Source organism: Talpa occidentalis, unplaced genomic scaffold (genome assembly GCF_014898055.3).
Source record: "Talpa occidentalis isolate TD23 unplaced genomic scaffold, MPIMG_talOcc4v2.1 talOcc4.2, whole genome shotgun sequence".
Classification (NCBI taxonomy): Eukaryota; Metazoa; Chordata; class Mammalia; order Eulipotyphla; family Talpidae; genus Talpa; species Talpa occidentalis.
Window position 1 is genome coordinate 19,512,078 of NW_023602073.1, and position 16,170 is coordinate 19,528,247.

Here is a 16,170-nt window from a genome sequence, read left to right on the forward strand (position 1 = left end):
CTGAAAATAATATCACCTATGCTATAATATGCCTAAAAGGCCCATACAATATAATCTTTTGAGAAAACGATGGATTCTTAGGCAGTTTCCACAGACGGGGATCAGGACACGCAACCCCACAAAATGGCACTTTAACAAACTGAATATTATAAAAAACGAGGGAAGGGGGAGGGAAAGGAGTTGGGGACAGGAAAGAGAAAGCTGTGCTGGGAAGAGGGGGGCCGGGGAAATCTTTAGATGGCTTCCTCTCCTCTCCTCTCCTGTCTTCTCTCTCCTATCATCTGTTCCTTGATGAACAACAGCTCAGAAAATGAAGGGATCGAAAGAAAATTTCCTTCACGTTTGTTTTTTGTTTGTTTTTATTTTTCTCCCTTTCTGTTTGAGTTACCCTTCAATAACACTGCAAAAATCTTGGGCTTGTTATCCGGCTCTTCGCTTGTTTTAGGGGTGCTTCCCACTCGCCTTTGTCCTGTCTTCGCCTGCAGATGCTGCTTCTCGGGTTGGGGGCAAGGCTCCGGGACAGTAACGCGTGGATATTAAAAGCAAGAACAAAATTACTCTTTCTCTCTCCCAAAACTGGAGGTGCCGGGGATTGAACCCGGGGCCTCGTGCATGCTAAGCACGCGCTCTACCACTGAGCTACACCCCCTCACACTGCCAACCTTTTAGAAATATTTCTATGATCCATGACCATTTTCTGCACTCGCCACAGAAATCTTAGTCAGTTTCAGGTTTTGAATTTTCTATACTGGACAATCGTCTTGCTTGGGAGAAAACTAAAGCTGACAGCAAAAATTCCCGTTCTGGTCCTGCGATCTGCCACTAAGGGTCACCCTCGACGGCCTCCTGCCGGTGGGGAGGGGACCCTCCTCGCTGACCTCCCCATGGGGCCGCGGCGAAACCCAGAGTCCTCTGCAGGGGAGAAAAGTGGAAGCTCTGCTCGCTGCCCCGGGGCTGCAGGTCCCGCTGCTGGAGAGACCCGAGGGGCAGAGCGTGCAGACTGACTCTGGAGCGCCCCCTTTTTGCAGGACCCTCCACCTGCTGAAAAAGGCGCGTAGAAAGGCGTGGTAAGGGACAAGCCGGGTCTGCAAAAACGCAGCAGCTGTAGGGGCCCTCCGTGCGCCTGCAGCCCTTCGACCCCCGCCACCCCGGAGCCACCGTCCCGCGCTGCCTGCGGGTCGCCCTTGGCGCCATGGTCAGCCCAGCCCGTGGATTTGTAGAAATCCTAAATATATTCCTGCGTTTTGCAGACGAGATATCTTGAATCATATTTCTAGTCGCTTTGTAAGTGATTTTGGAACTGTTAGTGACCGTCAATCTCCGCATGGATTAAATTTTAATACAAAGTCCGCTCACCCCCAAAGTTTTCTTCTGTCTCCCTCTTACCCCGACAGGATCCTTGGAGACCCGAAACACCATTTTCCCTTTGGTTCGCCCCTACTGAGGGGTTGGGGGGGCGGGCAGCCCACATTTGGCAGACAAGGGCTTAGGGTTGGGGAGGCGGACACAGAGATGTGGGGAAGCAGAACTGGTCGCCTTCCATATGTACCCCCAAATATGGGCATGTAGATTGTTTTGAACTTGAGGCAGCAAGTAAGGACTCAGCAGACTGGAGAAGGCTTTTCTTTCTCTTTCCCTTAAAGGCCTACAGTGATTTAGATAGAGGATTGTTCCAGCAAAACCACTTAACTACAGAGAATCTGTGCTAAATGTGTAAGGTGGGAGGGAAGACCTGACTAAATTCCTGTCCGTGTCCCTTGTCTGCATGGCATGGCAAACATGTGATCAGCAAACATTTGCTTTTCCCATTTTCCCGAAGACTTTCCTGGCTTTGAGATCACCTGCTACCTATTTTTGGTCAGGAGATGGTCTCAGCATTTTCTTGGAAGTATCCACTAGACTATCAGCCCAAAATATGCCTCTTGGGATAAGGATTACTTTGAGTTAATTCTTTTGAAAAACAGCTGACAGAGGAGAAGCTCTATAAACAGAGCACAAGTCACCCTTCCACAAGGAAACTTACATTTACAAAGAAAATTCCTTTTTATAAGAGAATCTTCCTCTCAGTACCAGGAAGAGAAGGCTGACTCTACAGCACCAGAGGATTTCATCAGTGGAGAATGTCCTCACCAAAATCTGCACAACCACCTTATCCTTTTTTTAAAAAAAAAAAAATTATTTATTTATGCATAGAACTGGGATGTAGGCCAGAGGTGTGAAGGGTGAGAGGATTCACCAGAGACAGTGTGGGGAGCAGAACAGGTGGATCTACTGAAATACACTGCTGAGGGGATCAGCAGGCGAGACAGGAGAGTTCTGCTGAGCCATGTAAGAGGTTGCTGATCCCTGAATCAGCAGCCTGGCCAGGGATCGAACTAAGGCCAGGCCACAGCCATGACAGCATAATAATGCTGAGACTTAACCCCTTATGCCACTAGGGAGGCGCAACAACCTTATCCTTGCTTGCAGGCTTTTCCTGATCTGCTTTCCATCACTGGCCTCCCTACCCGCTGCTCTTATTGTTTTTCCTGAAGATGATATTTAAGCCTATATGGTAAGCTGATTCACTGAGAGTTCCTTAGGTGTATCTCACCCATGGAGAACACCAAGATAATAATAGAACTACTTAAACCCCTTCTGTGTGCCAGGTCCTGCTTAGCAAAGTAAGGTCAGATGAGGCCAATGCAGACTCTCACATCTGATCTCTGTTCCTTTTCTTGACTTTCTTGCTGGAGGACAAAATTCCTGAAGCTGAGATATTTCAAACTAGAAATAATTTCTCCACTTGGACAATCCTATCACTATTAGCCAGGGAGAAAGTAAGTTGGAAATGATTTGTTCAGGTGACAGTTTTGGAGTGTCTCATCTGAGCAGTCTTCAATACTTCTGGCACAGAACCTGAGACAAATTCAGAGGACAGCGACAATGTCTAGAAATCTTTGAGCAGCTGATAAAAGAACAGTGGCAGAATGAGCCAAAATGAGAGCAGGCTTTGAAATAACATCATATATCTTCCCATTCCACTGAAGCTGTTTGGCAACATAGTAAAGATCCAAGTCTCCCAGTTCAGTTTAAGCTAAATAACCCTGACTTCCAGAACTTTGCAAAGCTGAATGAAAAAGAAATCAAAGGCCAATCTTGTTCATGTGTATTGCTGTAGAAATTTATTAAAATGTTGGCATGTTAAACCGATTCTCAGACTGACTCAAAGGATGTTTGCAGACACCCAAGAATGACTTATCATCAGAAAATTTTTTGTTGTTGTTGAGATGAAAGAATAGCTTGCATGAGAAAATGAAATGATCTCAGGAGGTGTCAAACATTCAAAATCCAATTCAGATTTTTAATTTCACACTTGTGGAATGTTTGAGGGAACACATTTAGCTGCAGTGTGGGTGACAACGACCCCTCCATTCTCTCTGCAGATAAGCTGGAAGATGCACACCCATCTGAATACTCAGACACTCACACCCTGGCCTGTTTCTGTGAATATTGCTGTATGTTTACCAAGATTCTTTCATGTGTTAACTTCAAACAAAATCAAGCAGATATTTAACCAACAAAATAGGTTTATTTGAAAATAACAAAAAATTGAAAACAACAAAAAAGCAATTTAATGAGACACACCTGCATACTTTCTGGAATCAAAGTCAACACCCCTCTATATGGCCTTTGGAAGGAGGGGTCACTGCTGGGTCAAGAGGAACCTCTTTCTTCCTTCATCTGGGACAAAGAAGCAACATCACTCCCCATCAGCCTCCCATGGCCACTTAAGTCAGGTTTCTGTGTATTAATTTTCATATGTGTTTGTTCCTAAGCCTGCATTTTGGTTGTACTTGTTATTGGAACTTACACATTTTGTTTATTAGGTAAATTGATAAAAATAAATGCTCCCCCAAAGTAGCTTTATGCTAAGTAAAAATTTGACATGGCAAGTTGATGGAAAAAGCAATGCTTTCAAATTAGATGCAGGAGACTGAACTGGAAAAGATGGGAGGACCATGATAACATTTTAAGATGTTGCAGTGTCTATACCGCACATCACCTTAAAACAAGAACTGCAAATGGTGGAGTTGGAGGCTGCCTCCTGGCTATTAACTTCAAACTAAAGGAATACACAATGCCCAAGAAGAAGGTTGCCTTAGAAAGATCAGCATCTTTGAGTTGCCAAAAAAAATTGCACTGAGGGCCTCCCTGGTGGCACAAGGGGTTAAGTCGCAGCACTGTGAAGCTATCAGCAACCGCTGCAGCATGATTTCCATCCTGGAGCAGGGAGCTACCCACATGGCACAGCAGACCTCTCCTGTCTCCCGGCTGGTCCCCTCAGCAGTGGATTTCAGTGGATCTGCCTGTTCTGCTCCCCACTCTGTCTCTGGTGAATCCTCTCATGCCCCGTGCCTCTGGCCTGTACCCCAGCTCTTGTATGCATAAATAAATAAATAAATATTTTTTTAAAATTGCACCGAGTAACTTTTAAAGATCTGAGTGGTTTGATTCAGTGACAGATGAATTGGGCAATATACAATTTAGGAACTAAAAAAGAGCTCTGGGACCTCCCTGGTGGTGCAAGGGGTTAAGACACAATCTATGAAGCTGTCTGAAGCCTCTGCAGCATGAGTTCAATCCCCCGGCTGGCCAGGGAGCTACCCACATGGCGCAGTAGACCTCTCCTGACTTGCCTGTTGCTCCCCTCAGCAGTGTACTTTGGTCAATCTGTTCTGTTCCCCACTCTGTCTCTGCTGAATCCTCTCACCCCCCATACCTCTGGCCTGTACCCCAGCTCTTGTATGCATAAATAAATATTTTTAAAAATTTAATAAGAGCTCTGAGGAGCTGAACAAAATGATAGGAAGAGGGAGCAGGAACAAGGAGGTTACAGTAGACAAAAATTGTGCTGGTTACTGCAAGATTACTGTGCTTGTCCTGCAGCAGATTCCTTTTCTGGAAGAGCTGACACTGGAATGAAGTTAAGTCTTGTTTTGATGAGTGGGACATAACATAAGTGACTCCATTTTGGGCTGTTGTCTTATTTTTAACAGAGGTAAGATTGTGTGTGTTTGTTTTGTTTTGTTTTGTTTTTTTTCCACAAACCGGTGAGGTTATCTCCCCTTTAAAACAAGAAAAATTGAGTTCCAAAAGTTTAATGCTGTCTCTCTTGAATGTAATTCTGCAACAGTTTAGAAACTCTTATATTGGAATGAGGGGGAAACACACTGTTGTTACTCAAACCTGTTCTCCAGGGACACCCTTCCTCCCATCCACCCTTCCCTTCTCCCTCAGCATTGTCTAGATTCCAGCTCTGAGCTAGATTTCAAAGCCTGCAGTATGTTGACTGAAGGCTTCTGTAGTAATCCTAGTTTTTTTTTTTTTAAATTTATACAAGAACTGGGGTACAGGCCCGAGGGGCAGGGAGTGAAAGCATTCACCAGAGACAGAGTAGGGACAGAACAGGCAGATGTACTGAAATACACTGCTGAGGGGAGCAGCCGGCAAGACAGAAGACGTCAGCTGCGCCATGTGGGAATCTTCCTGGCCAGCTGGGGATTGACCCCATGCTGCAGAGGCTGCAGACAGCTTCACAGCGCTGTGCTCAATCCCCTGTGCCACCAGGGAGGCCCCAATCTGAATTTTTTTATGACACCCCCAAGACAGGATACTGTAGGAGAAAACAGTGGGATGAGTGGGGGGAGGTGGTGGGTAACACATCTTTTGTGGGAGAATGTAGGATGCCAAGAGGGCAATTTTTCTGTGGTTCCCCTCCCCCCTTTCTGTTTTATTGAGATACAGTTGGCATGCATTACTGTGTGAGTTTAAGTCACAGCCCAAATTTGACAATTTACATATTGATTTGGTTTGTTTGGGTTTTTTTGAGATTTATTTATTTATTTATACAAGCACTGGGTACAGTCAGAAGTGCGGGAGGGTGAGAGAATTCACCAGAGCCAGAGCGGCGATCAGAACAGGCAGACTGACGAAATACACTGCTGAGGGGAGCGGCGGGCGGCAGGAGAGATCTGCACGTCATGTGGGACCCTCGGGACCCTTGCTGGTGGCCTGGGATCAAACCGGCACTGCAGAGGCTGCAGGCAGCTTCGCAGCCCAGCGCTCCACCGCTGCGCCACCAGGGGAGGCCCGATTTGGTTTGTTTCTAATAACTCATTTTCAAGGCACCAAAACCATGGAGAGAATGACTTGGTGGGAGTAATGACTTTGCTTCCAAAGCAGTAAAGGTTGGACATTTTGTGTTTTTCCTGTTCTGCCCACACTGTTGGTGAGAGTGAGGTTCTCTCGAAAACCCTAATGTGATTTAACCCAAAATAAACCACAGACATCTTGTCAACAAGTCAACTTTGGTAAGTGTCTAATTCCAGCAGAGAAGTCACCAAATCCCAGGATGAATACCACCCCACCCAACATTCATTCATCCCATGCTTTTTATGCCTACATTATCTATGAACTGGAGGACCTACTTTTTTTCCATGTTGAAGCCAACGTTGCACTTCTGGCAGAACTTTCTTTGAAACTTCCAGGACATCACTGCCCTTCCTCCAGAACCACCTTCAAGCATTTCAGATTCCCACCCTCCTCAATTATTGTCTGAGAGCTCTTTGTCTCCCTCCTCTTTGAGACTTTCCTCAGTGTTTGCAGCATCAGCACCTGGCCTAGAGTCTTCTTCCCCACCCCACTTTCCCAAGTCATTAATCAGACTTCCACAGGTTTTCAGTGATGAACCATCTAGCAGTTATTGACATCTATGCATTCATTTTTGCAGTTTTAGAGGGTGTGGTAAATAGTTTGTAACTGTTGGTGAATTTTAACTTCAAATAAGCAATTCTACTAGGCTGGATTCTCAAGAGCAACAATGAAAGGTTTCCCACCCCTTTACCCCCACCTCTCTGAATACCTTTTGTATCTTATACAATAAGGGCACAGGTTACTTAACTGCCTAATGGTTATGTCCACTGATTCAGGTTCAGAAGATTAAGGGTCAAATCCCTTCCCGATGCTGTATTTTCCTCACTGGTACAATTTGTTGCAGACTTGGATAAGCTTGCAAAGTATTATTCAGTGTCCTTTTCTTTCGTGTTGCTGAGGTCTGGTTGCCAGTTCACACATAAATGTTAAACCCATATTTAACAAGTATATATGGGGCATCTGCTCCATACAAGTGAACAAGACAGAAACAGCACACATCCTCAAGGAAAAGTGAAATTAAGTAAACAGAGAAACAAAATACGAAAACATGACTGACATAAACAACCACTGAGATCAAGAATAAGGGAGGGGCTTCTTCAGGCAGGGTATCCCAGGCAGAAGGAATAACGGAACGAACTTGCTGGTTTCCTCAAAGCTCAGTACTGAGTTGTTTTTATTTGGGAAAGGGGGCAGGGGACAGGAGGCTGAACTCACCTCAGAAATCAACTTAAAGGGGTGGGGATTTGTTGGATTTCTGGAAACAAGGTCTCTGACTAGGATATTTTTCTAAGATTTATTTATTTATGCATACAAGAGCTGGGGTGCAGGCCAGAGGTGCAGGGGGTGAGAGGGTTCACCAGAGACAGAGTGGGGTGCAGAACAGGTGGATCTACTGAAATACACTGCTGAGGGGAGCAGCAGGCAAGACAGGAGAGGTCTGCTGCACCATGTGGGTTACCCCCCTTGGCGTGGGTAAGGTAAAACTTATGTTATAGTGGCTGCGGATAGCTTCATAGTGTTGAGACTTAACCCCTTGCATTATCAGGGAGTGCCCTGACTAGGATTTTCTATGGTTTGGAAATCGTGTTCTCCAAACTTCAATTAGTTCATAAACACAATGGCTACCGCCTCCCAAACAGTAACCTCAGAGAGAAAGGCAAAGCCAAGCAGGAGCTTTTATCCCAAACTAACTGTCCTATGGAGCAATGTCTATTAGGATAGTCATACTAGGTTCAGTTCCAGGAAGAGGGCACATGCCATAAATGGCACTGAGCAGAACTGAAGTTCTTCAAAATAATAAAAATGGAACTACTATATGATGCAGCAAGCCCACTATCAGGTATATGTATCTGAAAGATTTGAAAGCAGGGTCTGCGAGAACTGCCCCAATTCTGAGACTCACAATGAGAACATTCTACAGTCTGCAAAGAAAGCATTTTACATTTTCAAGGATTTTTACAGAGAAGGTCCAGGGAAGAGTCCAGTTAATGTATCTACTGGGTGTCATCCATGCACTGAGGAAAAGCGAGGAGGGTTGTTAAAATTTACTCTATTTAGAGCTTCATCTTCTGGGAACTGGGAGTTTTAGGAACACCATAAACCTTGAAATCTTTCAAGTTACTGATGTGCTTGGAAATGACTTTTTGTTGTTGCTGGTGCAGCTTTTTCACAAGGCTATGGCTTTAGTGTGCTCCTTTAGTTGAGACCAGGGAGAGAGGTACCCTTTTAGTTAGTGGTTTTTGTTTACGAGGGCAAATATCTACTCACAGAGCACCAGTCTAGCATATGGGTCACCTTGTCATGTGAGTCCCTATCCACTGTCCTTCAAGCTGCAGGCACTTACCCCATTCCTTAGCCCGGGACGTATATCCCAATTTGCTTTAATGTCTTTGGAATCTACAAGTCTATGTAGACCAAACCTGCCACCCCCACTCCTCCTTTTAATCTGTTTGATGTGAAACTGATCATTTGACCAACCTGAGATTAATACAGAGGGGCAGGAGGAAGTTTTACTTTTCCCCAACAAAAGTTAAGCCTTTTATGATATATCGACAGCTAATCTCCCCAGTTTCCTTCCCCACTTCATTTTTGTAGTAAACTCTTCATAAATGCAATCAGAACTAATTTGGGTCCATCTAGGCCATCACACTTTCTGTTCCCTTCATTTAAATCAGACTCCCCACCACCCAGGCTTCTTTTCTGGATTTTTCTTCTTCATACTGAAAAAAGTACTTCAAGCTTAAGAAAGTGCTTCACAGGCATTTTATCTTCTGTTTCTTTTAGCACTTTCACTCTGTATTATAGTTGGGTGCATGGTAGGCTGCCTGCCTCAGGGAATTCATTTTATGTTTGTTTTCTCAGGAAGCTAAGTAGCTTTGGGAACTTGGCTTTCCTTGCAAGTTTCTGAAGAGAAGCTCTGTGAAGGCATGAGTACCCCTGGAAACCACCAATGCAAAGGGCTAAGGGGTAACCACAGAAGTAAAGCTGAATATTAATGGCACCTAAAAGAGAAATGGGGATCAAAGACAGTAAAGCCTTACTTAAGACTCTTATTCTAATTTCACTTCCTGTGGGGTGGGCACAGTGAAATGTGAATGATTGCTGAAGCATCTTCTCAATAATTAGATATAGCAATTGCGAATGAACCAGGAAAAGGAAAGTTCCTCTTAAAAAGTAGTTTTATAAAAATTCTGTCATCTCTTTTAAAAATAAAGTCAACTTTAAAAAATCTAATATGGGCCTCCATATTAGATGCAAGAGGTTAATTAAGCACAGCACTGTGAAGCTATCCACAGCTTCTGCAGCATGAATTTGATCCCTGGCCAAGGAGATACCCACATGGCGCAGCAGACCTCTCCTGTCTCCCGCTGCTCCCTTTCACAGTGGATTTCAGTGGATCTGCCTGTTCTGTTCCCCACTCTGTCTCTAGTGAATCCTCTCACCACCATGCCCCTACACACACCTCTGGCCTATACCCCAGTTCTTGTATGCATAAGTAAATAAATCTTTTTTTAAAAAATCCAATATGCCAGTCATAGAAAAGTCATTTATGACAGCTCCCTTCGTCCCTTTGCTTCAGTAATTTGCAGGGGAGACAGTCGCTATCTCCTCTCCTACATTTCATCTTCCTGTCCTTTTCTAATTCACCCAACTCTCCAGCAGAAACTAATTCTTCCAGTCTTCACACTTTTCTTCTCTGAAAATGATTTTATGAAGTGGGGTACACATGCACATAAACTATCATTCCCTGTACATGTATGTAACTAATAATAATAATAATGCAAGTAGAAATCTTGTGAAGCATAGTTGCATTTCCCCTCCTTAAGCTTTTATATTTAATTTCATCTTTCACCTAACTAGTTAATTCAAGTCCTGCACAAAGCTGAGCCTCTTTGGCAGTACCTGAAATCATTTGTTTTCAGTGATCTGAATTCAGAATACGGCCTCAAAGAGATCATTGGATCCTGTCCATGATGAACATCTGAAAATTCTGTTGTCAACTAAAGCAGTTTTCTTTCTTTCACCTTGCCAGTTGCTCCCATCTTGGCTATTAGGATAAAATAAACAATCAAATGAGCACAGTGAAGAGTGATCCTAATGACAGAAATACATGATCATATATATGTGTGTGTATCTATCTATCTATCTATCTATCTATCTATCTATCTATCTATATATATATATATATATCTTCAATAGCTGGCATTAGACATTTAGTTTCAAGATCAAGGGTTTATGTCCTTCTCCTGAGAGATAAGGAAATCTTGAACACGCCATTTCATTATTTTTAAATTAAACTTTCTATTCTATTTTACTGTGTTCCATTCCATTTTTTTTTTTCTGCCACAGCCCCAGGACTGTCTCTCGAGGCAACAATTAAATAATTATTGCATGAATGGTCATAACAAATATTCAAAATGTTTAGCAAAAAGAGAAGAGGATAAATGAAGCAGTACACAGTCTAGTCTGTGGAGTGACTTGTAATTTTTTGCTTTGTAAGGAAAAACTCTAAGAGTTCACACGGGAAAGTCCAAGCTATATTGTGGGGAAAAAACAAAAAACAAAAAAACAAGGAAGGCTTTGTTGGTATGCCCGCATTTCTCGAACAATCAAACAAAATATTTATGAATACAATTATGCAAATGCAGAGAAAATAGAGTTGTAAGTAACAATATATCGATGCGGTAACATTTGAGGGAGCATGGTACAGCTTTCACACTTTATTCACAACTTAGAATGGTAATCGGGAGTCAGGACTGTGGAGGTGAGACGCCGGCGTCCGTGTGCATGTGCGTAATTTACAAAGAAACTCCTCGAGAACGAGCAGACACCGGGGTAGGATTTCCTTTTTTAAAACACTTTTTAGTGTGGGCTGTGATCACACACATCAGCGCGAGCGCCAGCGCCGGCTGTGACAGGTGGGAAAGCGCTACAGGAACTTCCCTGGGGTGGGGGGGTGGGGGGCAGGGTCTGGGATAACGCGGGGGCACAGAGGAAAAGCGCCCCAGAACCCGCGGTAGAGCCCAACCTCCTCCCGCAGAACTAGGAAATTAACTAATCCGTCCCGAGTCTCCCGGGTTCCCGATAATCTCGCGATTTCTCAGAGGGGTTACTCGCCCCTCATTATTAAACGTTTTGGCCCCAAATCCCGCGACTTCCGAGAAGTATCGCGATGCTTCCGCTTCTAATTTTTTTTTTAATGTTCGTTATCCTTTTGAGAAAAAAGTGGAAAGTCAATTTCGGTAGGCACGTTATTTACGGCCTTCTGTTCACACAGATGCATTCATTTGGGAAATTAAGAGGGACAAAAAAGTATGTGTCAGAAGTGGGATTCGAACCCACGCCTCCATTCGGAGACCAGAATCCCCAGCGCGGGGAAGCGAAGCTTGAGTCTGGCGCCTTAGACCACTCGGCCATCCTGACACCCTGAGGAAGGCGGCAGATCTTTTGCTGAAATAGACTGGCGGAGCGGCGCCTCTGTGACGTAGTTCCTGCGTCGGCGTCAGAGTCCCCGGATAACCGTCCCCAAAGGAAAACCCAACCTGTAGGTGGAAGAGTTTGCGGGCCAAGGAGAGACGTATTATACCCGCGCGCTCAGGTGGGCACCGCTCTCCCCGGCCCTCCAAAGCCTGTCCTCCCCCAAATCTCAGGTGTGCTTGGTGGCGCCCTAGCGTCTCTTGCTTTAAGATAGTGAGAAATTAAAAAACATATATATACAAAAGGCCCGATAGTGTGGCCTCACCTAACTTGACCTCCTGTGTTTAGGTTCCCTTGACCCCCCCCCCACACTGCCTTGTCCCCCCGGAGTGACGCGTCCCAGGTCCAGAGGAGCCCCCGGGGCCACCTTCCCGTCCCTCCCACCTGTTCCGGATTCTAAACCTCCACGGCGTCCAGAGGCAGGTCGGGGTGACAGTCGGGCTGACGGGTCCGCCTCTCCCCGGGTTCTCAGTTTGGCACCAAGAGCGCTGAGCTCTGGGCCCGGAAGGTCCGAGGTCACTTATTTTAATGAAGCCCTGAGACTAAACAATAAGAGATGATTCCTTAACGAGGCCGGGCGCCCAGAGGGGTCACGTCAACGGTACCAAAATTGCCTTTGTATGCCGGTGGCTGCCCAGGACGGCGCCTGGCGTGCGTACGTGTTCCCGGTGGGGGCCGGGTCGACGATCTGGCCCGTGCAACTGCCGTGTTTTGGGCTGTGGGGTTCAGATTGGAGGGGGGGGTCGTTGTAAGCAAATTTTGTCCCTATAGGTTTTTTCTGTTTTTTTAACAAAGGTTTTCCTTTTTCTCCCTACCCGTCCCCCTTATTTTTTTCTGCAGGGCAAAGTTTAGTAGTTTTTTTTCCAGGATGAAATTTGAGTTTCAGTAGGCCCTCGCTAAGATTTACACTTTTTGATAGATACCCTATTTTTGAGAGTTAGAGAATGGGAAGTGAGAAGTACAGGGTTTCCTAATCTCCTTTCAAAATATGAGATTTGCTTATTTTCTTTCATAAGATGTAGATATATTGGAAGGAAGTTGTTATGGAAGTGATTTCCAACCTGGGTATAGTAACCTGCTCAAATTTTATATTATTTTTTTCTAATTGCAGAGGACTGCAGCAACCCCATGTCAAACCAGTGGGTGAACATTGGATTATTTCTATTTTTTCATTTTCATATGCAATATTGTAAAGGACATCCTTAGACATTTTCAAACGTCTGTAATGGTTTCTTCAGTTTATTAAATGGAAACCCTAGATCAAAGATTTCCAGTTTTACAAGTTTTTTTTTAGATTTATTTATTTTATACAAGTGCCGGGGTACAGGCCAGATGCGCAGGACAGTGAGAGGATTCACCAGAGACAGAGGGGGGAACAGAACAGGCAGACTGGGGAAATACATTGCGGGGAGCACAGTGCTCAACCTCCTGTGCCACCAGGGAAGGCCCTTACAAGCTTTTAAATACATATTATCAACCGCTCTCTCTACCAAAAATTTTGAAGAAATTCTGTGACCAACACAGAAGACTGTGATTAATTAGCAATAAAATTTTTTTAGATTTATTTTATTTACGCATACAAGAGCTGGGGTGTAGGCCAGAGATAGGGGGTGCAGGGAATTCACCAGACACAGAGTGTGAGAGAATTCACCAGACACAGAGTGGGGAGCAGAACAGGCAGATCTATTGAAATACACTGCTGAGGGGAGCAGTGTGGGAGACAGAAGAGGTCTGCTGCTCCATGTAGGTTAGCTGCTTGGCCAGGGGATGGAACTCGTGCTACTGTGGCTGTGGATAGCTTCATGGTACTGAGACTTAATCCCTTGCACCATCACGGAGGCCCAACGATAAAATATTTTAAAAAGTAAAAAGTGTAAGGCATTGTTTTATGCTTTACTAGTGAAGCTCACCATTAATGTTTAAATTATTTTTCTTTCTCAGTAGATTGTTTATCAATTTTTAATTGAGGTGTTCATCTTTCCATATTCATTTGTAAAACTCATTATATGAAAGATAAACCCTTGTGACCATTTCCATTTACCCAGAGCCAGGCAGAAATTCCTATCTTTTATTTAAAAAGTCCCTTAATTATGCAATCAGTTCTTATCTCACAGGAAACACTTTGAGCTATGAAATTAAGAAAGGTCCCATGTCGATCCTTCAGAGAACAAACTGTGTCCCACTTTTAGTGTCCTTGTAATGTCCTACATTTACTTTTCTCCCTTTTCATTTTTTTGTCCCATTCTTTCTTTCTGTCAAGTTAAACTCCTGCTACCTTGACTTTATGTTTAAAATGGCTTGAAGCACTTTCTGGAATATAATATGTAAATATCTTTACTGTTTATTAACAATACTTATTGTGCAAGAGGACTCCCCAGAGGCAGGCCTCAATTGGATGAAAATATCTTCTACAAGAAAGATTTTTTTTTAAGATTGATTTTTACTTCCTTATGCATATAAGAGCTGGGGTGTAGGCCAGAGGTGTGGAGGGTGAGAGGATTCACCAGAGAGCTGGGGAGCAAAACAGGCAGATTGACTGAAAACACTGCTGAGGGGAGCAGCAGGCAAGACAGAAGAGGTCTGCTGTGCCATGTGAGTCACCTCCCTGGCTGGGCATGGAACTCAGATGGAACTCAGTGGCTGGTGATAGCTTGATAGAGCTGAGACTTGAATCCCTGTGCCACCAAGGAGACCCCAAGTAGGATTTTGAAAGGCCTGAAGAAATAGTAAAATCATAGGGGTAGGGGAAAATGGAGATGAAATTGTATTCAAAGTGAGACTGATATAAGCTGATAGTTGATGAAAGTGGGAGATGGTGTAGGGGTGGGTGTTTCACGGTGTGTTTTCTTCATGTGTGCTTAAAGGTTTCCATAGCAAAGAGTTCAATAACAGAGGGGGAAAGTTGCTCACAATCTCATCAAAAGCATTTTTCTATTTGGGTACAGTTCTTTCCAGCTCTTTGTAAATATGTAGGTTGAAAAGTGTGAAATCTCTCTAGACTGAAATTTGTTTTTTCTCTTCCAATTCTTCTTGCGTTTGAAACCCTAAACAGGGCTTAACAATTACACTCCATACTATTATCCAGCTGTGTGTGCTCTGAATGAGGAATCTGGGAGAGATGAGTGTACCTCAAAAGGTTATTTTCAAATGCTCTGGCTAGATTTCAGACTTCAGATGCAAAAGCCAACAAATAAGCCAGATTTGAAAAAATTACATTTTCTCTCTGATATGGAAAAAGGGAATCTAACTGGTACAATAACATCAAATTCAAGTATTGTTTGCACAATTTGAAACCCAAGCTACTTTACTAACACCTTGGCAAAGCCAATTCCTTCTACAATAATCTACACCACCGCTGTTGGATTTTCTCATTTTCCTTCAAAGAGACCTATCCCAGGAGAAATTCTTGGATTAAAGAAGGCTCTAGGGCCTACTGATTTAATTACTAATCAAGTCAAAACTTACTTCAAGTGCCTTCTTAGCGGGTACCAGCCTCTCAGTCCCAAGAAAAAGGGTACCAAGAAATGTAGACCTGGGACTTCAGTTTCCTCTCAGACCACCACACTCCATGCTAAGGTCTCCTGTGACAGTGTTTCATTCATCCACAAGTCATCTTTGTTGCTCTGTACTTTATGTGATTTTTTTCCCCTTTTAATTCACTTTATTAACTCTTCCAGGAATAGATGCCATATTCTCTTCAAGACTCAAATTCAAGGTCTCCCAGGTGGCATAGGGGTAAGTATCAGAGCTATCATGCTATCGCCAGCAACTAAGGCCTTCCATCTGCAGGGAGGGAGCTAGTCCTCCTAGCACCACAGACCTCTCCTGTCTTGCCTGCTGCTCCCCTCAGCAGTGTATTTCAGTAGATCCACCTGTTCTCCCTACACTCCAGTTCTTGTATGCATAGATAAAAAGTAAATCTTTAAAAAAAAAAAAAAAACTCAAGTTCATTTAGGAGCCCAATCTTGATGAACTGCATATTGGTATGAAGGAATCAATTTTCATTTGTGAAGTGGCAGCTCACTATCATCAGTATGCCAAGAGCTCTTTGAGTTTTATTTTGCAGGGAGATGTAATTTCCATTTATGCTCTTTGTCAGGATCACAGATAACCAAAGGCATTAACAAATGGCTCTCATTTATCACATGATAGCCATTTGCTCTTAATGTTACACCTTTCAGTGGCAGGCAGTTACCACTATTCCCTCATTTTCTCAGCTGTACACTTTGGAGGGCATGTTTCCTTTTATTCTCTGAACCTGGCCCATCTGGACCTTGTCTACTCTTGGGAAGGGTGTTCTTCTCTCCCTCCCTGACCAGTGCAAACACTTCCCTTGGGGCAGGAAAGAACTAGAGAATGAGGAGTGGTCAAAGTTCTAGTGCAGGGGCCCTCCCTGGTGGTGCAAGGGATTAAGCACAGCACTGAGAAGCTAGCTGTAGCCTCTGCAGCGTGAGTTCGATCCCAGCCATGTATGCTGAAAGGGGCCCAAATCCTGAT

General features: G+C 44.0%; 2 non-coding genes across 2 annotated transcripts; both read right to left on the bottom strand.

The window, feature by feature from the left end:
• Nucleotides 1–577: 577 nt before the first annotated feature.
• TRNAA-AGC (transfer RNA alanine (anticodon AGC)) lies at nucleotides 578–649 on the bottom strand. Its single transcript has one exon. It is a non-coding gene; the product is annotated as a tRNA-Ala (tRNA).
• A 10,864-nt stretch (nucleotides 650–11,513) lies between these two features.
• On the bottom strand, nucleotides 11,514–11,619 carry TRNAL-CAA (transfer RNA leucine (anticodon CAA)). The gene is made up of 2 exons: nucleotides 11,582–11,619; nucleotides 11,514–11,559 (listed from the first exon to the last, which is right to left on the bottom strand). It is a non-coding gene; the product is annotated as a tRNA-Leu (tRNA).
• Nucleotides 11,620–16,170: the final 4,551 nt, after the last annotated feature.